Source organism: Leopardus geoffroyi, chromosome A1 (assembly GCF_018350155.1).
Source record: "Leopardus geoffroyi isolate Oge1 chromosome A1, O.geoffroyi_Oge1_pat1.0, whole genome shotgun sequence".
In the NCBI taxonomy this organism is placed as follows: Eukaryota; Metazoa; Chordata; class Mammalia; order Carnivora; family Felidae; genus Leopardus; species Leopardus geoffroyi.
Genome location: NC_059326.1, coordinates 155,531,184 through 155,556,214, shown reverse-complemented (window position 1 = coordinate 155,556,214; position 25,031 = coordinate 155,531,184). Strand labels below are relative to the sequence as shown.

Here is a 25,031-nt window from a genome sequence, read left to right as displayed (position 1 = left end):
GTAATTTCCTCAGTTATTGCTACTGGTGATGAGGGATGTAAAGTTGGCATGCTTTCATGTTTTGAGCATTTTCATTATACACTTTTGATTTTACATGTCAGAAGCAATCTTTGTTTTAGGTAAGACAGCTGAGAACATTTTTACTCAGGAATAGAGGTCAGCCTTTGACTGTATTTTTAGGTCAGGGAAAGATCGAATAAAATGAATGAGAGTAAATACATGTACAATTTTGTATGTAAGTATTATAAAATATATATATTTCTCTGACTTTGTTTTTAGTTCATTAAAACATAGTGGCTTGGGACCAAGGCATAGGTTTCATTTCTATGTTAATAATTTTATTTTGTTATTTTCTGTGACCACTGGTAACACTCATCTTGCAGATATAAGCTGTTGTTCACCAGGGAGCTTTGGCAAGAGAATTGGCCAGATCAGCGAGTTCATCTCCCTTGGGGAAAAACAACTTGAAGCTCATCTCTGTTGAAGGTGAGTCAGTGTCATCTTCACACAGGAAAGATCACACTAGTGTTATTTGATGTTTTCAGCATTATCAAGCGATAGTTTGGTTTAAACTTTGTTTTATGGGATGTTAAACCATCATGCTTTATTGCTAGAGTGTAGTGAAGATTCACACAGAAATCAACCTGACAATGAAAAGGGGTGGAAGTGACAGTTTGGTGTTTATGAATATACCTAAAAGTAGTAGGGGTACTCTTTCTTTTCTTTCTTTTATTTTTTAAAGTTTATTTATTTTTAAGGATAATCTCTATATCCAGTGTGGGGCTTGAACTTGACCTCAAGATCAAGAGTCACATGCTCCCAAGTGAGCCAGCCAGGTGCCCCAATTTGAGTACTCTTTCTCACCTCCATTCTTATTTCCATATAACACATGCTAGCTAACTTATAATTCTTGACTTTTATTTGAATGAATATTGGCTAGAACAGAATCACATATGTTACTTATTTATTTTAAAATATATTACTGATTTCAGGGGCGCCTGGGTGGCTCAGTTGGTTAAGCATCCAACTTCGGCTTAGGTCAAGATCTTGTGGTTTGTGGGTTTGAGCCCCGCATTGGGCTCTGTGCTGACAGCTTGGAGCCTGGAGGCTGCTTTGGATTTTGTGTCTTCCTCTCTCTCTGGCCCTCCCCCAACTCATGCTCTGTCTCTTTCTGCTCTCTTAAGAATAAATAAACATTAAAAAATTTATATAAAAAATAAAATATATTACTAATTTCAGGAAATTTCAGATAACTGCAGTATCAATGTAAAGATTCTCGTCTGTTTTCAAATACATTATTTGGTCTTTCAACTAGTAGCCATTGTTGATGCTTGCCACAGGCTTTCTTTCCTAGATATACAGTGGATGACCATATATGTTTAATATTATTACAAGGGGTAGTAGTGTATCTAATAGCAATCTGTAATTCAGGTCATTATTATTTAATGCGTATTCATTAATCATTACTTCACTTTACGAATTACATTTGTGATTTGACCTAACCCTTCCTAACCATGATGTTGGTGTGTGTGTCTGCATGTGTGTAACATTGTATGTAAGTAACTTGATAACAGTTACCGATGTTGCTTCGGCCCTCTTTACTCAAGTTGTTTTCACTTGAATCATCACCAATGTCAGGTTGTCAGAGTAAATTTTCTTTTACAGTTCTGCTTTAGTACTATTCTATCTTTTTTGTTGTCACTGTTCCCTTTTAATTTTTCTTCTTTTGGGATATAAACAAATCCCAAGTCAAAGACTGGTAGGACCGAAGCGTACTGACTTCAAAAAACAGGTCTCTTTGTAGGGAGAGGATCTTTACAGGTACATGATGTTCCATGATTATAACCAGCCTTATCATCTATACTAAATGGCTTGTAAAAGGCCACAGAATATAAAAAGGAATAACATGGCACTATATTTGGAGAAAAGGTTTGATTGCATAGTTTTCTTTTCCTCAAAAAGGCACTCAATATTTTTGTAGGAAGATTGGGCTTTCCCTTCCCATGCCTTATAAGTAGTTATTAAGTATAACTCATTGCGTTTTCAAAAGTCTCATTTCTTGAAAGCATTATTTTAAGATGATTGTCTCAGTATTATTGTTTTCTCATTAGGCCTAGCTCATACATTTTCAGTTGGATTAGCCCTTGGAAATTTCTTTAACATTATAGTGGAAGTTAAACTTATTTAGTGTATAAACTTGAGTTTGTCTTTACTAGAATAATTTCTATTGTAGGTGTAGTGATGTGATACTACTTTTTGAATAATTAATAATTATAATTATATAATTGTTATTAAAACTGATGTAATTTGTTCCACTCTAAGTGCTTTTTATATTTTATTATATTTTTACAACAGTTATGTGGGGTAGGAATAATTATCTCAGGTTTATAGACGAGAAAACTTAGATCCAGAATTCAATAATTTGCGTAAGGTCAGTGAATTACCAAGGATTTCAGTCCTGAACTATGTGGCCTCAGAACTTCTGCCCAGAGCTCCTATTTATAAGTGCTGTGTTAAGCTGCTTGAAAGGTTTACTTAACGCAACTTGAGAATGCGCTGTTTCACTTTTGAGGCACAGTCTGGTCAGTTCACAGTGATTTTGTATGACTGACTGAGGTACACCAAAATGTATCTGGCTGAAACATTTGCTTTTGTGACTTTATGTAGACACAACGTTGGACAGTCTGCCAGTATATTGTGGACACTTCATGTTGTGTGTATGCTGCGTGCATGTTATCACGTGTATGGATTCTTGATAATGCTTTCTTGGAAAACTTGCTATAACTTTAGTGTCTGCCCCGCTCTTCAGGTAGTAAAATTGTTGTTTAATTTGCAAGTTTGCTAGAGCTGGAGATCCTTGTTCTGGGAGATTATTTACATGTTGATATAAAGCAGATAGGCTAAAATGGTGATATTAGTTCTCTAACAGGTGTATAATGCAATATGAAATGTTAGTGTGACCATTGTTGAGGAAAGCCATATTACATAAATTGAATAGACATTCTGGAAACCTATGATCCCATGATTTTTCCCTCCACAAACAAGAGAAACCATTGACGGATTTTAAGGTACAGATTGTGTTCTCTTTAGCATACATACAAGGTTTTCTGTTAGTGGTCCATTCCATGTTGTCTCAAGCTTGCCTCCGGCAGCCCTCTTCCTTACTCCCCCATGTCATGTATACTCCTTACATGTCTACCTCAGTTAAACCGAGAACCTTATATTTTATATTTATGTACCTTTATATTTTATTGCACTTATTATATCTCTCTAGACTATAGATTTCTTTCTTTTTTAAGGATTATTTATTGATTTATTTATCTGTCTGGAGAGAGAGAGAGAGACGGAGACAGAGACAGAGAGACAGAGAGCACAAGCAGGGGAAGGGCAGAGAGAGGGAGATAGAGAGAGAGAATCCCAAGCAGGCTCTGCACTGTCAGCACAGAGCTCCAAACTCCAGAACCATGACATCATGACCTCAGCCAAAATCAAGCGTCAGAAGCTTAATCAACTGAACTACTCAGGCGCCCCTAGACTGTTACATATCTTAATGGCAAGCGCAAAGGCTATGTGTTTAATTCATTTTTATATCCCCAGGGTTTAGCACAATTCCTGGTACATATAGATGCTTAATAAGCATTTGTTAAGTGAATGAATTAAACAGATGGGTAACCTACAAGGAAAGAAAAGATTTTCCTCACAGTTGGTGTGATATGGTGATAAAATGAATTCCAAGGTGGAGTGCTACTATACTTTTCTGGGATATTCAGTGTTATAAACAGTATTGTTCCTGAAGTCTCACCATAGTCATACTAGCTTCCTTGAGGCAGTATAGTGTATGTCTGCAATTTTGTTATCTTGAACAACTAACCACTTATTGGAAATTTACCCATAAAATTTCAATAGTTGAATTTTTTCTGAAATAATATATTTTAATAATAAGTGTAATACATCTTGACTTAAGGACTCTATTAATTCCCTTAAGGAGATCCACATGTGCTTCGGTATAATGATCAGTCTAAAGTTGGAAAAGGATCCTTCTGTTTGAAAATGATGAAAAATAAGTGAAAGAATGAACCTATTTCTTATCACATTTAAAGTTTCATGGGATGCCTGGGTGGCTCAGTCGATTAAGTGTCTGACTTCGGCTCAGGTCATGATCTCACCATTTGTGAGTTTGAGCCCCTTGTCGGGCTGTGTGCTGACAGCTCAGAGCCTGGAGCCTGCTTCAGATTCTGTATCTCCCTCTCTGTACCTCTCCCATGCTCACATTCTGTGTGTCTCTCTCAAAAAATAAATAAACATTAAAAAAATAAAGTTTCATTTGCTTCAGAGGTTTTTTTTTTTTTTTTTTTCAACGTTTATTTATTTTTGGGACAGAGAGAGACAGAGCATGAACGGGGGAGGGGCAGAGAGAGAGGGAGACACAGAATCGGAAACAGGCTCCAGGCTCTGAGCCATCAGTCCAGAGCCCGACGCGGGGCTCGAACCCACGGACCGCGAGATCGTGACCTGGCTGAAGTCGGACGCTTAACCGACTGCGCCACCCAGGCGCCCCCAGAGGTTTTTTTTAAAAATGTTTATTTATTTTGAGAGAGAGAGCGTGAGCGAGCGCACAAGTGGGGGAACGGCAGAGAGAGAGAGACAGAGAGAGAGAGAGAGAGAATCCCAAGTGGTCTTAGTGCTCTCAGTACAGAGCTCCGTCTCACCAACTGTGAGATCATGACCTGAGCCAGAATCAAGAGTTGGACACTTAACCGACTGAGCCATTGTCTAGGCACCCCTAAAGTTCTATTTGCTTTAAAACTGTAATTCTTATGTCATGCAATCCTGATTAAAATGGTTATGATGGCCAGTATTATCAGGATGACAGATTCTAACATAGGTTAGTAGTTTTACATTTAGAAAAACACTAATTTATCATATTACCTTTTTAGTTATATGCTGAACTTTGGGTTGATTTATATTTTGTTTATTTATAATTTAATAAGATTATATTAGTTAGAGGTCAAATGTTCTTTGGCCATCAGCTTACATTAGTTTTAACTAAGGGAATGTTATACAATGAAGATAGTAAAAGGAAGCTTATGGCTTCTGATATTAACTATATTATGTTAAGTGATTTTATTTGTTTTAGGCTATATAGAAACAACTTATGAAAATGTACTGAATTAAAATTTGCTATGCTGAAACAGCATATTCACTAAATAAATAAAATGAGGTGTGCGTGAAGGGAGTTGGATGGAATGTAATTTTCTTTGCTCAAGCTATAAACAGTAAGACTTTTTAAAAAACGTTTATTTATTTAGTGAGAGAGAGTGTGTGGGGGAGGGACAGAGAGAGTAGGAGAGAGAGAATCTGAAGCAGGCTCCATGCTGACAGTGAAGAGCCTGAAACAAAGCTCGATCCCATGAGCCGTGAGATCATGACCTGAGCTGAAACCAAGAGTCGGACACTTAACTGACTGAGCCACCCAGGCACCCCAAACAGTAAGACTTTTAATTTTGTGGGAAGACATTAAATACTCTGGTCATTCAACTTGTATATCCTTTAACCTATTTAATAGTCAAAAACTTGTAAGTAAATATGTGTGCTGCTGAGGAACAGTGATCAAAAATGGCAACAAAAGTCACATAATGAAAAAGAATACTAAAAAAAATCCAGGGATTTTACTGTAGCTCATTATTCACTACATTTCTGGCAGTCTTCATGATTACAAATCACTTGATTGACTAACTAGACATTTCAAAGTGAATTATGAATCAGGTTCGTTTTTTTCTGGTTGATAGTTGGCACATGCTGTAACTCTTAAACCTTGTGATATATCAAATTCTTGTAACAGTAATAAGAGATACAATCAACTCTTTATTTTAGGAAAATTATATAGCCTTTTCAAAGAATGAAATGCAGTTGTTAACATTTTAACAACATAGTGTAATCCTTGCTTTTGTATTCCAAAGTGGAATTCACAGTGATGACATTATTTTTCAGATTAAAAAAATCTGTAGACTGGTTTTCCATCAGGCATAAAACTCCTATTGATATCAGTTCTATAGGCTTCTTGGGCAGTTGCCTGAGCCTTGGTTGTGAAAACAGTTGCATAACTTTCCTTAGTATTTAAAAATGCATGATGAAGGAATTGTATGTTGTTAACATTTTCCTTTGAAGGAAATGCAGTTTTCCCTAAATACCTAATTTGTAATGAGGCCATGATGTTGCATACTTTAAAATGTGGAGCATTTTAATGGTTATTAATAAAAAGGGTCTCTTTTTGAGTTGGGAAAAGGGTCTATAGTGCCTTGAATCTTGAATCTTTCCATTCGTAAAACTTAATCAAGGGGGTAAATTATGCTTTCAAATGCATTCTCTTCTCTTTTGACTTAATAAGAATTCTTCATGCATTACTTCACTGGCAGTTGAGTGGCAGAAAATTCCTATAGTACAACTGCATTTGCTTTAATCCCATCCACTCAAGCAATTGAAAATAAAATGGGTGTTCCTTAATGTGATATATTTAGAATTTGAGAATCTTGCACAAAATTCAGTCATTGCCTTAGTGAGGTTTGTTCATTGACAATTGTCAGGCTTGGGAATGTAGGGCCCCAATTATGTAACGGTGTTGTTATGGATCCCCTTACTAATAAAAAAAAAATTACATATGGTAAGGTAGTTGTGTATTTCTTATGAGGACGACATCATCAACATTAGTGGAAGCTTTGCATGTATAACAATCACCGAATCGTGCTGCCATATTTTCCCTTATATAAAAACAGAGTAATTAGTGTTGCAGCGTTCCATTGCCTTTAACTTACTTTCTTTGCTCTCTTTTATATGTAAGATTTCTTTATAACTAAAAATGGTTTTATTGCTATTCAGTTATTTAAAAAATGTTTTATTGCTATTCCACTGTCTTTAAAAATATTTTACAAAATTTTTTTGGTGAATGATATCTATCTACTATTAATTTATATGAAAATGTAGAATAGCAATGTATTATTACACATACTTTTAGAAACACAATTATGCACTTTTTATTTTAATGTTTTGTTTTCTTTGAAATTGTCTAAAGTTTTTAAATTTATGCTTTAGCCACTTTGAAGTTTAATTTTTAATACCCTAACCATTAATTATGTGCCTAGTAGTTAAAATTGCTATTAAACATCTTTTATGAGATTACAGTTTTATTTCTGATTAGGCAGTGAATTATATATATAATCAATTATTGCATCCATTTAAAAATTATGACCAAAAGATTAATCCTCCATAGATGTTTTTAACAATATAAGCCATCTGGGTATTGGAATTAAGGAATTAGAAATGGAGAGACAGAGGATCAATTTATTAATTATAGAAAAAACTGTAAGTGTTTTATAACTTCAGTAGATTTTGTAGAATGACCATAAGCTCCACTGAGGCAATAGAATACTGCCATTTTCAAGCCTGGTTTGATGGTTTTTACTTTGACATAGCTGTACATTTGGAATCTAGCAGCATCATTGTACTTCTTCACATAGATTGAGGTAAGCAGTATATGATAAAGTGGGCTTTTGCTGCTGTGACCTGGCCATAGGACTTGGGAATAGAAGAAGAGTGGGGTGGAAAGGAGGAGACAAAAAATATGTTTTCAGGCCCCAGAAATGGACTGAATTATTTTGATCATTTGTTTATGTTGATTAAATAAAAGAGATTGCTAGATTGTTTCCATTTTGTGATGTACAACATGATTGCTTTTCAATTAATTGCTTCCTTTGAACAATTTAGCATTAGGACAATCATTGGGAGAGAGAATGGGAATATCTGGAGATTATAGGGAAACTGAAAGAAAATATTCAAGAAGGAATTTCTGGTATTTGTCTTTCTTGGTAAGTGTATAAAGGGGGTCAGGATGTCCAGTATAAAGAAAATCTGCCAAAGACTTGTGTTCCAGTTTATACTTTAATCCTTGATATTTACTCTGCTTTCCTTATCCCACAAAATGTACAAGACAATAAAATGTGCACTTTTGTAACATGGTCCAGTGTCTCAGATTATGTGATTAAATATGTTGCATTTCTCGAGATCAACATTATGTTGGTGTACCTATTCTAGTTTTTATGTTACAAGTGACATTTTCTATTTTGGTGATATAAACTGACTTGTTAAATAGCATTGGGCGGGGTGTACCTGGCAGGCTGAGTCAGTGGAGCATGTGACTCTTGATCTTGAGGTTGTGAGTTTGAGCCCCATATTGGGTGTAGAGATTACTTAAAAATAAAATCTTTATAAATAAATAAACAAACAAACAAACAAACAAATAAATAAATAAATAGTACTGAGTATTTTTGGTTAATCCTTCATGGGCCTAGATTTGATAAGGTCTTTATTTATCTTCCTTAGGTGTATGCTAAAGGGTAGAACTACAGATTAATAGGTATGAGGTACACAATTATGGTATCTTTTTTATTACATGAATAGTGATATAGTATAAATGCATTCTGTATGATTTCAGTTGTCTGTGTTGTTGATGTGTTGGATAATCTTTAAAAGAATTGTTTTAGAATCTCCTTTTAATTGGATTTAATGATGTATGGTTTTGATTCTGAGAAATCACTATTATTATGCAAGAAGACTCAAGGGACCATGAATATTAAAGGTGATAGATGCTGGTTGGTATCTGTAATCTAGGATTGATATCAAAGAAAAAACATTTTGTTTTAAATAAAACAAAAGGTTGAAGCCAATATATAGTATCATTTGGTATGTTCTACTTTTGATGTCTATGTAGTACTTTACAGCCTAAAAAAACATCATTCACTTTTATTGGTGTATCACTGAGGGTTCCCCAGAGAAATAGAACTGATAAGATACATATAACATATACATATACACATATATGTTTATGATTTATTTTAAGAAAGTGGCTCACAGACTTGTACAGGCTGCAAGTCTAAAATCTGCAGGGCAGGCTGGCAGGCTGGAAACTGAGGAGATAATGCTGCAGCCTGGAGGCAAAATACCTTCTTGTCCAGGATCATCAATTTTTCTTCTTAAAGTCTTCAACTTATCAGATGAGGCCCACCCACATTATTGAGGATAATGCCCGTTCTTTAAAGTCAACTGATTATAGATAGTAGCGACATCTACAGAATACTTTCAAGAGCAACACATAGATTAGTGTTTTGTTAAATAATTGGGCACTACATAAATTATAACCACGTTGACGAATAAAATTAATCATCACAGTTGGCCTTTTTAAAAAGTATTTATGTCACAAGTCACAAAAATGCCTGGGGTCAAGCTATCAAACTGTCACCACAGAACATATTAGGCAACTGCCTTGAAGTGAAAACTATTAATTCCAGAGATAATAGCCAATAGCCATTTGCTCATTAAGAATTATTAATTGAGTGCTCTCTATGTGCTAGTATTGCAAAAGAATGGCATTCAAAACCACAAATGGACTCTACTTTCATGTATAATGATTATTGTTGATGCTTAGGAAAGAGACAAAGTGGTTGTTCAGTCAAAGACAAACCCATTTAACAAAAGCCCAACTTTACTAATTTGCCTTATGCAAATTTTTAGTACATAAACCTTATATCTCAAGATCTAAAATTGTCAATTATCTCTTTAGTTAAATAATTTATACTTGATACTGTTTTTTTTTTAGAGATTTCTAAGAACACTTTTGGAAATTTTTCATATTTGAGTTCACTGGTTCTGTGGAACTGTTTCTAAAGCATTGTGTCTTGGTGGGCCAATGGGGTTCAGTGAAGGATCTCAAGATGGCTGGGAAAAAACTTGCTTTAAAAGCCATATACTTAGTAGGTTTTGGGGAGATCATACCCTGACACGAAGGCCATTGTTAACTCCCTGACATCCTGGAATGAGACCCTCACCTCCAGGTGGGCTCTTCTCCCTGAGAATCTACCTGCTCTCTATGGGGCTTACTATAAGACCAGTGTGGTGAAGGCTGGGTAGGTAGATGATTTTAAGAAGTTTAATGCTCTGAAGATTCCTGTGCCAGAGGATAAATATACCATTTAGGTGGATGCTGAAGAAGAAGAAGATGTGAAAAGTTGTGCTGAGTTTTTGTCTCTCTCAAAGGCCAGGATTGAGGAATATGAAAAAGAGCTGGAGAAGATGAAGAACACAATTGCATTTGATCAGATGACCATTGAGGACCTGAATGAAGTCTCCCCAGAAAGCAGATTAGACAAGAAGAAGTATCCCTATTCGCCTCACAAGACAATCGAAAATTTATAAACTTGAGTTGTGAAGAAAACTCTGGCCCTTATATTATAAATGCTGGACATTAAAAATAATTACATGGTAACAAAAAAATAAAGCACCATGTCTTATAATCTAGAAGCAGAAACTCTAGTCTGTATCAGTTTATATTGCTGTTATGTTTATTGATTATGTGCCATAGTAATAACAAAAATTCTTTTAAAATTACTTTATGAAACTTCATGATACTTTATGAAACTTCTCTCTAACTCCATCAATCGTAGATCTGTTTTAGAGATGAGGAAACCCATGTTCAGAGAGGTTAAGGAACTTCCCCGTGGTTGTACAAACAGTAAGTGATGGAACAGGATTCAGACTTAATTTAGATTCTGTTTGAATCTGCTTGTCTTTGTAGGAAACTTAGCAAGGCTACTGGATCTTTTGGGACAGCCTATATATTTAGGTATCCCCTAATATAGAAGGACCCATATTAGTTTTCATTGTAATTTAGGGCTAATAAAGGTTTCTGTCTTCCATAGAGTATGAAGCTTTTGCCAAATAATTAAAAGTATGTAACTTTTGCCCTCTTTGTTTTGGCTGCCCATAAGCTCATAATACTTTCAGTAATTTCCTTCTCTGTGGTACCTCATGTAATCATGCCCTATGGTTTGTTCGTTTAATTACTGAGCTCTTCCTTTACTTTTAAGTTAACCTGTTATATACAAATATCTTAAGTTCTAAATCACCACAGTCTTTTAAATATTCTAGATAGACAAAAAAGAATGTAAGACATTTATTTATTATTGTGTAATTTGATTGTTTTGTTCTGTTCATTGATGTGTCCAAGTACCTAAAACATAGATAACACAGAGTAGATGCTGGTGAAGGAGTGGATTGAATTAATATATTTTCTCTTAGACATGTAGCAGATTCTAAGTAGAATTTAAGTTTACATTTATTGTATTTACTGACATGGTAGACTTTGCTGTCTTTACATCTTCTATTTGACATGTCTTTTCTGTTTTTCTCTCCGTTCTTGCTGTCTTTGGATCGACATGATGATTAATTTTGTCTCCTTCACTGGGCCAGAATGGTAATCAGAGACTTGGTCAAATATTCTTTCGTAAAAAATTCTGGGTGTGTTTATGAGGGTGTTTCTGGATGAGATTAATATTTGACTTGGTAGATGAGTAAAGAAGATTGCCCTTCCAGTATGGATGAGCCTCATCTAATCTGTTGAAGGTTTGTATAGAACTGAAACATTTAGCTTTTCTTGGGTTTCAAGCCAGCTGGCTTTCAGACAGGAACTATACTATTGGTTCACCTAGTTCTCAGGCCTTTGGGCTTGGATTGGAACTACACCATCAGCTGTCCTGGGCCTCCAGCTTGTTTACTGCAGCTCTTGGGACGTGTCAGCATTCATAATTTCATGAACCAATATGTATATATCCATCCTATCGGTTTTAGTTCTGTTTCTCTGGATATCCCTGAAGAATACAATTGATAATTTAAAATTTTTCCATTTTCCATCTAATTTAGCAGTTATACACTCTGTTTCTGTTCATTTATTGGTTACTCTAGAATGAATAATAAACATAATTTTCATAGTCTAAAGTTAATCAGTACCTTTTACCTCCTTTTGGATAATACAAAAACTTTACAACACTTTAACCCCATTTATCCCCCCACCTGACACATTGTTATTGTGCTTTATATATTTTTTAACCCTCGAGACTTGTTACTATTTTTTATATGTTATATTTATGTACAAATATTCACATATTTAGCACTTTATTTGCTGTTAATTCTTCCATGTTAGATCTTCTATCTGGAATATGTTTCTGCTACTAGTAGTTTATTCTTGGGCATTTCTTCTAGAAAGTGTTGATGACAAACTCTGTTTTTATTGTTCTGACAAAGTCTTTTGATTTTATTCTTTGCTGGGTGTAAAATTCAGGATTAGCAGTAATTTTTGTCATCATATTTAAGATCTCATTCCACTGTTTTCTGGTTTTTGCTGTTGTTTTTGTGATGTCAATTATTGATCTGACCTTCACATATGTATATATGTATGTATATATGGATATATATGTGTGTGTGTGTGTATGTATAGCTTTGAAGATATATTTTGTATATTATAAATTCACCTATTTCAAGTATATAATTCAGTGATTTTTAAAAATAAATTCAGTAATTTTGTGCAGCCATCATCGATTAGTTTTAGAACATTTCTGTCACCCTAATAAGAAATCTCATGTCCATTACCTGTTAATCCCCATTCCCTCTCCCTTAGTGTCCCCAGATGACACTAATCTATTTTCTGTCTCTGTAGATTTACCTTTTCTTGAAATTTTGTATAAATCAAGTCACACAATATGTGATCTCTTGTGTTGGCATTCTTTCACTTAGCATATTTTTGAGTTTCATGTATGTTGAAGCATGTATTAGTAATTTGTTCTTTCTATTGAATAGTATTCCACTATATAGATATACCACATTTTGTCTCTCTTTTCATCAGTTGATGGACATTTAAGTTTTCTTCGGATTTTGACTGTGAATATGAATAATGCTGCTAAAAGAATTCATGTGTAAATCTTTGTATATGTTTTCATTTCTTTTGGGTAAATACCTAAGAGTAGAATTACTCAGTCATTTGGCAAATTTCTTTTTCTTTCTTTCTTTCTTTCTTTCTTTCTTTCTTTCTTTCTTTCTTTCTTTCTTTTAAAGTTTATTTATTTTTGAGAAAGAGAGACAGAGTGTGAGCAGGGGAGGGGTAGGGAGAGGGAGACACAGAATCCGAAGGCGGCTCCAGGCTCTAAGCTGTCAGCACAGAGCCCGACGCGGGGTTCAAACTCCCGAACTGTAAGATCATGACCTGAGCCGAAGTCGAATGCTTAACCAGCTGAGCCACCCAGGCATCCCTTGGCAAATTTATTTCCAACTTTTTATGTGAGACTGTCAAACTATTGCCTAAAGTGTTTGCATTCCCACCTGCAAAGTGTAAGGATTCTTGTTTCCCCACGTTATCATCTATTATTTAAAGTAATCTCTACACCTAACATGGGGCTTGAACTCATGACCCCAAGATCAAGAGTCTCTACTGATTGAGCCCGCCAGGTGCCCCTATTATCATCTATTAAACAAAAATATTATAACCATCCTAGTGGGTGTGAAATTGCTTCTTGTTGTAGTTTTAATTTGCATTTCCTACACTAATGGTATTGAATATCTTTTCATATGCTTATTATTCATTCATATATATTTTTTGGTGAAATGCTTTTTTTTTGAAAATTTTACTCAGTTTTTAGATTGGTTTTTTTCTTTTTTTTTTTTTAAATTTTTTTTTTCAACGTTTATTTATTTTTGGGACAGAGAGAGACAGAGCATGAACGGGGGAGGGGCAGAGACAGAGGGAGACACAGAATCGGAAACAGGCTCCAGGCTCTGAGCCATCAGCCCAGAGCCTGACGCGGGGCTCGAACTCACGGACCGCGAGATCGTGACCTGGCTGAAGTCGGACGCTTAACCGACTGCGCCACCCAGGCGCCCCTAGATTGGTTTTTTTCTTATATACAAAGAATTCTTTGACTATTTTGTATACAAGTCCCTTATAAGATATAAATTTTGCAATATTTTCTCCCACTCTGTTGCTTGTCTTTTAATTTTCTTAATGGCGTCTTTTGAAGTACAAAAGACTTGAATTTTGGTGAGGTCTATTTTATCAAAAATCTTTTTGTTATATCTAAGAAATTTTTGCCTAGCCCAGGGTCTTAAAGATAATCACATGTGTTTTCTTTTAAAAATTTGTTTTAGCTCTAACAATCAAATTTCTGATTTATTGTCTGTTAATTTTTATATGAATATTCAGTTTTCCTAGTACCATTCATTAAAAAGCCTATCCTTTCCCTCTGTGGCTTTCTTTTATACCTTTGTTGAAAGTCAGTTGACTATAAATACAGGTGTTTATTTCTGTACTCAGTTTATTCTACTGATCTACATGTCTTTTTTATTTATTTATTTATTTTGAGAGAGAAAGAGTGTGTGTGTGTACGTGCACAAGTGTGGGAGGGGCAGAGAGAGAGGGAGAGAGAGAGAATCCCAAGCAGTCTCTACACTGTCAGTGCAGAGCCTGATTCAGGGCTTAATCTCATGACCATGAGATCATGACATGAGCTGAAATCAAGAGTTGGACGTTTAACAGACTGAACCACCCAGGTGCCTCTACACGTCTGTCCTTTGCCAGTACAACATCATGTTGATAACAACTGAAGTAGCTTTATATTAAATTTTGAAATTGGGAAGTATAAGTTGTCCAGCTTTGCTTGTCTTTCTTTTTTTAAATTTAATTTAATTTTAGAGAGGGAGTGTGAGTAGGGGAGAGGGGCAGAGGGGGAGGGAGAGAGAGAGAATCTCAAGCAGGCTCCCCACTCAGGGTGGAGAGCCCAATGTGGGGCTTGATCCCATGACCCTGGGATCACGACCTGAGCCAAAATCAAGAGTTGCATGCTCAACTGACCGAGCCACCCAGGTGCCCCAGCTTTATTTTCCTTTGTCAAAATTGTTTTGGTATTCTGTATAAATTCTATGTAAATTTTGCAATTTTATGTAATTTGCAATTCTATATAAATCTTAGGATTATCTTTACCAATTTTTTACAGAAGGCTGCCAAAGTTCTGGTAGGAATTGTGTTGAATATATGAATCAACCTGGGGAGAATTGCCATTGTAACAATATTTAACTTTGTGCTTCATAAACCTGGCATCTGACCTTCTTTTGAAGGTAACCTTCCTTTTTTTTCTTCCACTGTGGTTGTTTTTAAGGTCCTGTTCTTTTCTTTTAGACTTAGTTTTTTTGTGATGTCTTTAAGTGTGGATTTACTTTTATTTATATTGCCTGGGAACTTTTGGTTTCTTGATTATGTGGATTGGTGTCTTTGATCAGTTCTGGAAAATTTTTGATTTCTTCAAGTACTGTTTTCATAAATCTAAAATACCGTCAATTGAAAGATGTACCATTTATTTATGCACCACTAAAAGAGACAAAAATGTTACTAATGCATTAATAGTATTATGTGATGCATGAATGGTCATACTGACCCTCGTTGCTTAGAAATTTGTCATTTTCCCAAAGGATTTGGCAAACATTTCTTCATTTGCATTACTTTATGCATGATCTTTTACCTGTATCTCTGTAAGAAAGCATAGCACAATTTCATATTCTTGTATTTTTCTTTCTTAGGTCCTATAAGTAATTAGTTGCTGCTTTTTCAATATGTTCAGGTCAGTTCAGACTGCTATAACAAATCCCGTAAACTGGTTGGGTGACTTAAATGACAAACATTTATTCCTCACAGTTCTGAAGTCTGGGAAGTGCAAGATCAAGGTGCTGACAGATTCAGTGTCTGGTGAGGCTCTTGTTCCTGATTTGTAGATGGCTACCTACTTGCTGTATCCTCACGTGGTGGGGAGAGAGATCATCTCTCTCATGTCTTGTAAGGGCACTAATCCCATTCATGAGTTTCACTCCCAAGACCTAATTACCTCCCAAAGGCTCTACCTCTAAATACCATTAAATTGGGATTAGGACTTAAACGCATGAACTTTGAGGGGACACAGTTATTTAGCTCATAGTACAAGAATATAATGACTAATCATTTCTGGCCGTTGTTTCAGTTATGAATATTTGTTTCACTAATGTCAGGCTTTGTGTTTGTGTATACACTTTAGCTTCTAAACAACTTTTCTGAAGTATATTGTATATCACAGTAACTTCTTAATGGCAAAGCATAGTTTTGTTTGTTTTTGCTTTTTGGGTTTTTTTGGTGCCAAAACCAGGAAAAAGCATAGTTTTAAAAAATTTACTCTTATATAGTGTACAATATGATAATTTAATGTACCTATACATTGTGAAACGATTACCACAGTAAAGTTAATTAACATATCTATCACTCCACATAGTTACCTTTGTGTGTGTGTGTGTGTGTGTGTGTGTGTGTGTGTGTGTGTGTGGTTGAGAACACCTAAGGTCTACTCTCTTAACAAATCTCATGTATACAATGCAGTATAATTAACTATTATACTGTATAATTAGATCTTTAGAATTTATAACCGAAAGTTCATACCCTATAATTAACATCTTCCCATTTCCGCCCGCCCCCCCAACCCTGACAACCACTGTTCTACTTTCTAGCCTATGAGTTTGACTTTTTTAGATTCTGCATAAAAATGAGATCATATGGTATTTGTCTTTCTCTGCCTGACTTAATTCACTTAGCACAATGTCCTCCAAGTTTATCCACATTATTGCAAATGGCAGGGTTTCCTTCCTTTTTTTTCTTTTTTTAAATGTTTATGTACTCATTTTTGAGAGAGAGGGGGAGAGAACACGAACAGAAGAGGGGCAGAGAGAGAGGAGACAGAGAATCCCAAGCAGGTCCTGTGCTATTGGCACAGAACCCCCCTCAGGGCTCTCGAACTCACGAACCATGAGACTATGAGCTGAAATCAAGAGTTGGATGCTCAACTAACTGAGCCAGCCCAGTGCTCCTCCTTCCTTTTTTTGTTGGCTAAATAATATTCCTTTTTAAAAATCCATGATGGACACTTAGGTTGTTGCCATATCTTAGCTATTGTGAATAATGCTATAGTGAACATGGGGATGCAGATAGCTCTTTGAGATGATCTTATTTTCTTTGAATATGTACACAGATGTAGGATTGCTGGACCATAAGGTAGTCCTGTTTTCTTTCTTCCTTCCTCCCTTTCTTTCTTTCTTTCTTTCTTTCCTTCCTTCCTTTTTTTTTTTTTTTTTGGATAAACTCTATCCCCAATATCCAGAGTCACATGCTTTACTGACTGAGCCAGCCAGACATCCCACAGTTTGTAGTTCCAATTTTGATTCTTGAGAAACCTCCATACTTTTTCCATACCTGTATCAATTTATATTTCAACGTATATTCCCTTTTCTCATCTTTTTGATAATAGCCATCCTAACAGGTATGAGATGATATCTCCTTATGGTTTTGATTTGCTTTTCCCAATTAGTGATGTTGAGTATTTTTATATAACTTTTGGCCATTTGTAAGTCTTCTTTGAAAAAAATGTCTATTCAGATCCTTTACCCATTTTTAAACCAAGTTATTTGTTTTTATGCTGTTGAGTTGTATTATTTATATTTTCTGGGTGTTAATATTTTGTCAGAGAGGTGATTTGCAAATATTTAATTTATAAATACAGTCATCTTAATTTCTAGAAATTCCATTTGATTCTTTTCCTAATTTGCTTTTTCACTTGTAGTTTCTTACACCTGCAGATATTTTTAAGCATGCCATTCATTTTTTAGTGTAGTAAGCATAGTTTTATAATTTGTCTCTGATAATTCTAATATTTAAAGTCTTAATGGGTCTCTTGCATTTGTTTTTTATTTGTGTAGGCTTTTGTCTCCTTGTGTTTTGTGTCCTTGTATTATCTTTCTCATTGCCCTTGAAATATTATTTGGAGAATCCTGGAGGCTTAGAATAAGGCTACTTTTCTATAGGGAGAATTTGCATTTACTTTTGCCAAAGAACCTAGGACCATTTTAACCAAAAATCACAGCTTGAGTTTTCCTATCATTTAAGGTAATGAGAACCTGGTGAGCAAATCCCCATAAAGGCTAACCTTTGGCCAAAGATTTTTAGTAATGGTAGGCTGGGAGTTTTATGGTTTCAGGCCTTACATTTAAGTCTTTAATCCATTTCATCTTCATTTTTGTTAGTGATGTAAGGTAGCAGTCTAGTTTCATTTTTTTGCATGTGGCTATCTGGTTTTCCCGGCACTGTTTACTGAAGAGTCTATTCTTTCCCCTTTGTATATTCTTGGCTTCTTTGTTGCAGATTAATTGACCATATATACGTGTGGGTTTATTTCTGGGCTCTTTATTCTGTTCTGTTCATCTATAAGTCTGTTTTAATGCTTTTACCACACTGTTTTGGTTACCATAACTTTGTAATATAGTTTGAAATCAGGTTGCAAATGCCTGCAGCTTTGTTCTTTCTCAAGATTGCTTTAATTATTTGAGGTCTTTTGTAGTTTCATATAAATTCTAGCATTGTTCATTGATTGACTGATTGCCATTGGGATTCAAGGTCTTTCATGGTTTCATACAAATTTTAGGATTGTTTGATTGATTGTTTACTGTTCAGATTTTGATAGGGGTTGCATTGAATCTGTAGATTGTTTTGGGGTAATATGAACATTTTAACAGTATTAACTCTTCCAGGGCATGAGCTTGAATATCTTTCCATTTATTTGTGTCTTCTTTAATTTCTCTCATCTGTGTCTTAAACTTTTCAGTGTATAGGTCTTTCACCTCCTTGGTTAAATTTATTTCTAGGTATTTTATTCTTTTTATTGTAATTTTAAAGTGATTGTTTTCTTAATTTCTTTTTCTGATAGTTTGTTGTTAAGTGTATGCAACAGATTTTTGTATGTTGATTTTGACCCTGTAACTTTACTGAACTTGCTGATTAGTTCTAACAGATTTTGGCAGAGTACTTAGGGTTTTCATATAAAATCATGTTGTCTATGAATAGGGAAAGTTTTACTTCCTCCCTTTCAATTTGGATGCTTTTTATTTGTTGTTCTTGCCTTATTACTGTGGCTAGGGTTGCAAATACTATCTTGAATAAAAATGGGGAGAGTGTATATCCTTCTCTTGTTCTTGATCTTGAAGGAAAAGTTTATGATGTGTGCTTTAAGTATATGGCCTTTATTATGTTGAGGTACATTTACTCTATACTCACTTTTTTTTAAAGTTTATTTAAGTTTTTTTTTAAGTTATTTTTTTTTAAGTTATTTTGAGAGAGTGTGCATGCAAGTAGGGGAGGAGCAGAGAGAGAGGAAGAGAGAGAATCTTAAGCAGGCTACATGCTGTCAGTGCAGAGCCCAGCATGGGGCTTGATCCCAGGAACCATGAGATCATGACCTCAGCTGAAATCAAGAGTTGAATGCTCAAAAGACTGAGCCACCCAGATGCCCCTCTATGCTCACTTTGTTGAGAGTTTTTTAAAGTCATAAATGGGTGTTAACTTTTATCAAATGTTTTTCTGCATCTGTTGAGATGATAGGGTGATTTTCATCCTTTAATTTGTTAATGTGTATCATGCTGATTTATTTGCAGATGTTGAACTATCTTTGCATCCTTGGAATAAATCCCACTTGATCACAATGTTTTATTCTTTTGATGTGTTTTTGAATTTTGTTTGTTAATATTTCATTGCATCTGTGTCCATCAGAGATATTAACCTACAGTTTTTTTGTGGTGGTTTTGTTATCAGAGTATTGCTGGCTTTGTGAAATGAGTTTGGAAATGTTCTCTCCTCTTTAATTCTTTGGAAGAGTTTGAAAAGGCTAGGTATTAAATATTCTTTAAATGTTTCCTAGAATTCAGTGGTGAAGTTGCTTGGTTCTGGACTTTTGTTTGTTAGGAAGCTTTGATTATTGATTCAATCTCATTTGTAGTGATTGGTCTGTTCACATTTTCTGATTATAAATCATTCAATCTTGGAAGATTGTGTTTTTAGAAATATATATATTCTCAGTTGTCCAGTTTGTTGGCACATAACCATTCATAGTAGTCTCTTATGATCTTTTGTACTTCTGTGATATCATTGTAATTTCTCTTTCATTTATGATTTTGAGTCATCTGTTTTTTTTTTTTTTTCTTTTCTGGCTTAGTCTCCTAAAGGTGAGTCATTTTGTTTGTCATTTCAAAGAAACATCTTTTAATTTCACTGATCTTTTCTATTGTCTTTTTGGTTTCTATTTCATTTATTTCATCTCTGATGCTTGTTATTTCCTTTCTTCTAACTTTGGTCTTCATTTTTTCTTTTTCTAGTTTCTTTAGGTAAAAGATTGTTTATTTGAGATTTTTCTTGTTTCTTGAGGTAGGTTTGTATTGCTATGAACTTCCCTCTTAGAACTGCTTTTGCTGCTTTTCAAGGATTTTTGTTGATTTGTATTGGCTTTTTTATTTGTCTCAAGGTATTTAAAAAAATTTTTTTAATGTTTATTTATTTTGAGAGAGTGACAGAGTATGAGCAGGGGAGGGGCAGAGAAAGAGGGAGACACAGAATTTGAAGCAGGCTCCAGGCTCTGAGCTGTCAGTATAGAACCCAATGAGGGTCTTAAACTCAGGAACCATGAGATCATGACCTGAGCCAAAGTCAGATGGTCAACTGACTGAGCCACCCAGGCGCCCCTGAAAGAATAAAATCTTGAAACTTATGACAACATGGATGGAGCCAGATGTTATTATAATAAGTCAGATGCTTAACTGACTGAGCCACCCAGGTGCCTCTGTCTCAAGGTATTTTTAAATCCCCTCTTTGATTTCTTTGTTGACCCATGGGTTGTTTAATAGCATGTTGTTTACTGTTCATGTGTTTTTGTTTTTTCCAGTTTTCTTCTTGTAATTAGTTTCTAGTTTCATACTATTTTGTTCAGAGAAGATGCATATTATGGTTTCAGTCTTCTTAAATGTATTGAGTGTTATTTTGTGGCCTAGCATATGATCTATCCTACAGAATAATTTATGTGCACTTGAAGAGAATGTGTATTCTGTTTTTCGGTGGAATATTCTCTATATATTAAGTCCATTTGGTCTAATGTGTTGTTTCCTTATTAATTTTCTCTCTGGATGAGCAATCAATTGTTGTAAGTGGAGTATTAAAGTCCCCTACAACCATTGTATTGCTGTCGATATGTCCCTTTAGGTCTGTTCACTTTTGCTTCATATATTTAGGTGCTCTTATTTTAGGTGCATTGGTATTTACAAATGTTATATCCTCTTGTTGGATTGACCCTTTTGTCATTGTGTAATATCTTCTTTTTCTTTTTTTTATAGTCTTTGTTTTAAAGTCTATTTTGTCTGATATAGCTACTCCAGCTTGTTTTTTTCATTTCTGTTTGTGTGGAACTTCTTTTTCCATCCCTTCACTTTCAGTCTGTGTGTGCCCTTACATTTGTAGGCAGCGTATAGATTGGTCTTGTTTTTTAATCCAGTCTGCCACTCTGTGTCTTTTGATTTAAGAATTTAGTCCATTTATATTTAAAATAATTATTGATAGGTATGTGTTTACTGCCATTTCCTTAATTATTTTTTGGTTGTTTTTAGTTCCTTTATATTCCTTTCTTATTCTCTTGCTGTCTTAGCTTGTGGTTTGATGACTTTCTTTAGTGTTTTGCTTAGACTCCTTTCTTATCATCTTTTGTGTATATATGATAGGTTTTGATTTTTGGTTATCATGAGGCTCACATGTAACAGTCTATATATTTATATAAATCCATTTTAAACTGATAGCAGCTTCAGTTTAAATGCATTTTAAAGTCTGCATTTACCTCCTCCCACATTTTATGTTTTTGATGTCACATTTTACATCTTTTTGTTTTGTATATCCCTTAACTGATAATTGTAGTCACACTTATTTTTACTACTTTTGTCTTTTAACCTTCATACTAGCTTTATCAGTGATTAATCTACTACCTTTATTATATATTTATACTAGTGAGGTTTATACTTTCATCTTCTTAATACTAGTTCCTTTTCTTTCCAGCTTTAAGAAGGATTTCTTGTAAGATTGGTTTAGTTGTGATAAACAATTTTTAGCTTTTTTTTTGTCTGGAATACTCATCTCTTTTTGTATTCTGAATGAAAACCTTGCTGGTTAAAGTATTCTTGGTTGCATTTTTTTTCCTTTTAGCACTTTGAATACATCATGCGATTCCTTTCTGGCCTTCATAGTTTCTCTCAATAATTTGCTGATAGTCTTATGAGGATTTCCTTATATGTGACAAGTTGTTTTCTCATGCTGCTTTCAAGATTCTCTCTTTCTCTTTAATTGTTGACAATTTAATTATGATATGTCTTGGTGTGGATTTTTTTGGGTTCCTCTCATTTGGAACTTTCTAGGCTCCCTAGATCTCAATATTGGTTTCTTTTTCAGGTTAGGGAAATTTTCAGCCATTATTTCCTCAAATAAGTTTTCTGCCCTTGTCTCTCTCTCCCCTCCTGGGACTCCTGTAATGTGAATGTTGTTTCTTGTGATGTTTTCCTATTGGTCTCTTAAAGTACATTCACTTTTTAAAATTCTTTTTTCTTTCTGTTGCTTTATGTGGGTGAGTTCCACTGCCTTGTCTATGAGCTCAGTGTTCATTTCTTCTGCTCTGATTTAGTCTGCTATTGAACCTTCTAGTGTATTCTTCAGTTCAGTTGTTATATTCTTCATCTCTATGACTTCTTTTTGGTATTTTCATATATTTTGTATTGAAGTTCTGTGTTCATTCATTCTTCTCCCCAGTTAGTTGAACATCTTCGTGACTATTACTTTGAATTCTTTATCAGGTATATTACTTATTTATCTCCGTTTCATTGAGGTTTCTTTCTTTTCTGTTTCTTTTTTTTAATGAGGTTTTATCTTGGTCTTTCATTTGGTAGATATTCCTTTGTTTCCTCTGGGAAATACTCTGGTTTTGTTTCTGTGTATTACGCAGAATAGTACTTCTCTCAGTCTGGAAGGTAAACCTGGTTGTCTTTCAAACCTTTGTGATTGTCTAAGCAGCCTGATTTATACTTGATAGGTCAAGGTGTGCCAAGACCTGTCAATGTTCCAAAGGGAGAGATCTCAGTCAGCACCTATTTTCCGGCTGATTGAAAACGAGACCCTCAGGCAGCAGCTTTTAAGTATTCAGATATATACAGCCTTGTGGAACTTAAACCTTGCTGGCTTCTAGATAAGGTGATCTGGAGGTGACCCCTGGGTGACAGGTGGAAATATCAGGGCTTCAGATGAATATGTAAGTCCTTTTTGGGAGGTTACTGCGGAACTATATTGAGGCTGAGGGAGAGTATGAAGATGGCATTCCCCTGCATGCATTGATTGCCTAAGTGGCTCTGTAGCCTCTGAATATGTGGCAAACCTGAAATCTGCCCCTCAGGCTGAAGCTCCAGGGAAAGTAAATAGGTCTTTTCACAGGAGGACTGGGGTGTGTTTCATTTGTGTCTGTGCAGTACCCTTGGGGTGGCAGCCTGCCAAGAACTGTCTCTGATTCTTTCAGTCCCATTTACAGAAATGTAACCCACCCCCTTTCCCCCCAGAAGCCAGATCACCCACCAGAGCCAGGTGATCACAGAGTGTCTCCTGTGTGTACTGCTTATGCCTGCTGGCTTTAGTGAGGCATCAGGAGAATGCAGGGCCAGCATGCACCCGCTGGCTTTTGCAGAGCAGCAAGAAAGCACTGGGCTGGGATTTGCTCCCTGGCATTAGCAAGTTAGAAGAACACGAAAATGGTGACTTGTAGCACCTTTGTCCCTGGAGATAGTCTCAGCAGGCGTCTGCCCCTCTGGCAGACACTTTAAGATTAGCAAATGAATCTCCTTTACATAGAATCTAGAACTTTTCAAACTGCTGCTTTTGTACTGGTCTCTACAGGGAGTAAGTCTGTCCATAAGCCCTTTCATTTTATTTATTTATTTATTTATTTATTTTTCAACGTCTGTTTATTTTTTTGGGGACAGAGAGAGACAGAGCATGAACGGGGGAGGGGCAGAGAGAGAGGGAGACACAGAATCGGAAACAGGCTCCAGGCTCTGAGCCATCAGCCCAGAGCCTGACGCGGGGCTCGAACTCACGGACCGCGAGATCGTGACCTGGCTGAAGTCGGACGCTTAACCGACTGCGCCACCCAGGCGCCCCTATTTATTTTTTATTATATGAAATTTATTGTCAAATTGGTTTCCATACAACACCCAGTGCTCATCCCAAAAGGTGCCCTCCTCAATTATTTATTTATTTTTTTAACGTTTATTTATTTTTGAGACAGAGAGACAGAGCATGAACAGGGGAGGGGCAGAGAGAGAGGGAGACACAGAATCTGAAACAGGCTCCAGGCTCTGAGCTGTCAGCACAGAGCTCGACGCGGGGCTTGAACTCACGGACCATGAGATCATGACCTGAGCCGAAGTCGGATGCTTAACCAACCGAGCCACCAGGCACCCCTCCGTAAGCCCTTTTAGAGCCGAATCTCAGTTCCCTACAGCTCTTTGGGTCTCCTAGATGTGAACCCTATTGGTTTTCAAAGCCACACATTTTGGGGGTTTGTCTCTTTTTTGTAGGTCTCAAGGATTGGGGTGCCTTATATGAAGAATGACGAACCCCTTACTTCTCGGGGAGAAGCTTGGGATTTTTGAGATCTGACCCAATTGTGGGTTACCAACTTGGTGGTGGGGTTTTTGGTGAGACTCTTTCTACCTTTCTTAACCATCTCAATGTGGCCCTTTTACCATTTGTTGTGAAGGAGCTGTACAGCTACTTTTTGGATCTTTTTCAGAGGGAATCGTTCCAAATGTATCTGTAAATTTGGTCTGTGGAGGAGGTGAGTTCAGGATCTTCTGTGCTGCCATCTTGGATTGCCTCTGGAGATAATTAATTTAATCAAGTAATTTCTTCAGGTAAATGCTTAATATAAGGCAAAGCCTGACTAAGACAGACTGGAGTTTTGAAAAAACATAAATAACTAAAAGATTGTGTGATTTTCGTTGTGTGTTTACAAATTTTGCAGTGTAATAGTTGAGAATAGCTTGTAATATTCCAGTTAAAAATTTCTGCTTTTTCTCTTTTCCATGTAGGCCTCATTTATACTACTTCTAGTTTATGTATGATTGCTTTCACATTTTGTATGTTAATACTTGGAAGTATACAACATGAAAGTGAACTGAATAATTAATGATTGCTACACAGTCTAGCACTGATTTCAGCTGGTCACAATGTTGCAGTTTGGCTTAAT

General features: G+C 35.6%; 1 long non-coding RNA gene and 1 pseudogene across 9 annotated transcripts in view; both read left to right on the top strand.

Annotated features, from left to right (window-relative positions):
• Positions 1 to 25,031, top strand: part of LOC123608287 — a 153,759-nt gene that overhangs the window by 27,902 nt on the left and 100,826 nt on the right. For 8 of the 9 annotated variants that reach the window (XR_006717178.1, XR_006717171.1, XR_006717168.1 and 5 more), the window contains one exon: positions 384 to 486. This is a non-coding gene — a long non-coding RNA (uncharacterized LOC123608287). Of the gene's footprint in view, positions 1 to 383; positions 487 to 24,575; positions 24,697 to 25,031 lie in introns of all 9 variants that reach the window. The other variant, XR_006717174.1, reaches the window with a different exon arrangement.
• Positions 7,068 to 10,357, top strand: LOC123608283 (annotated as a pseudogene).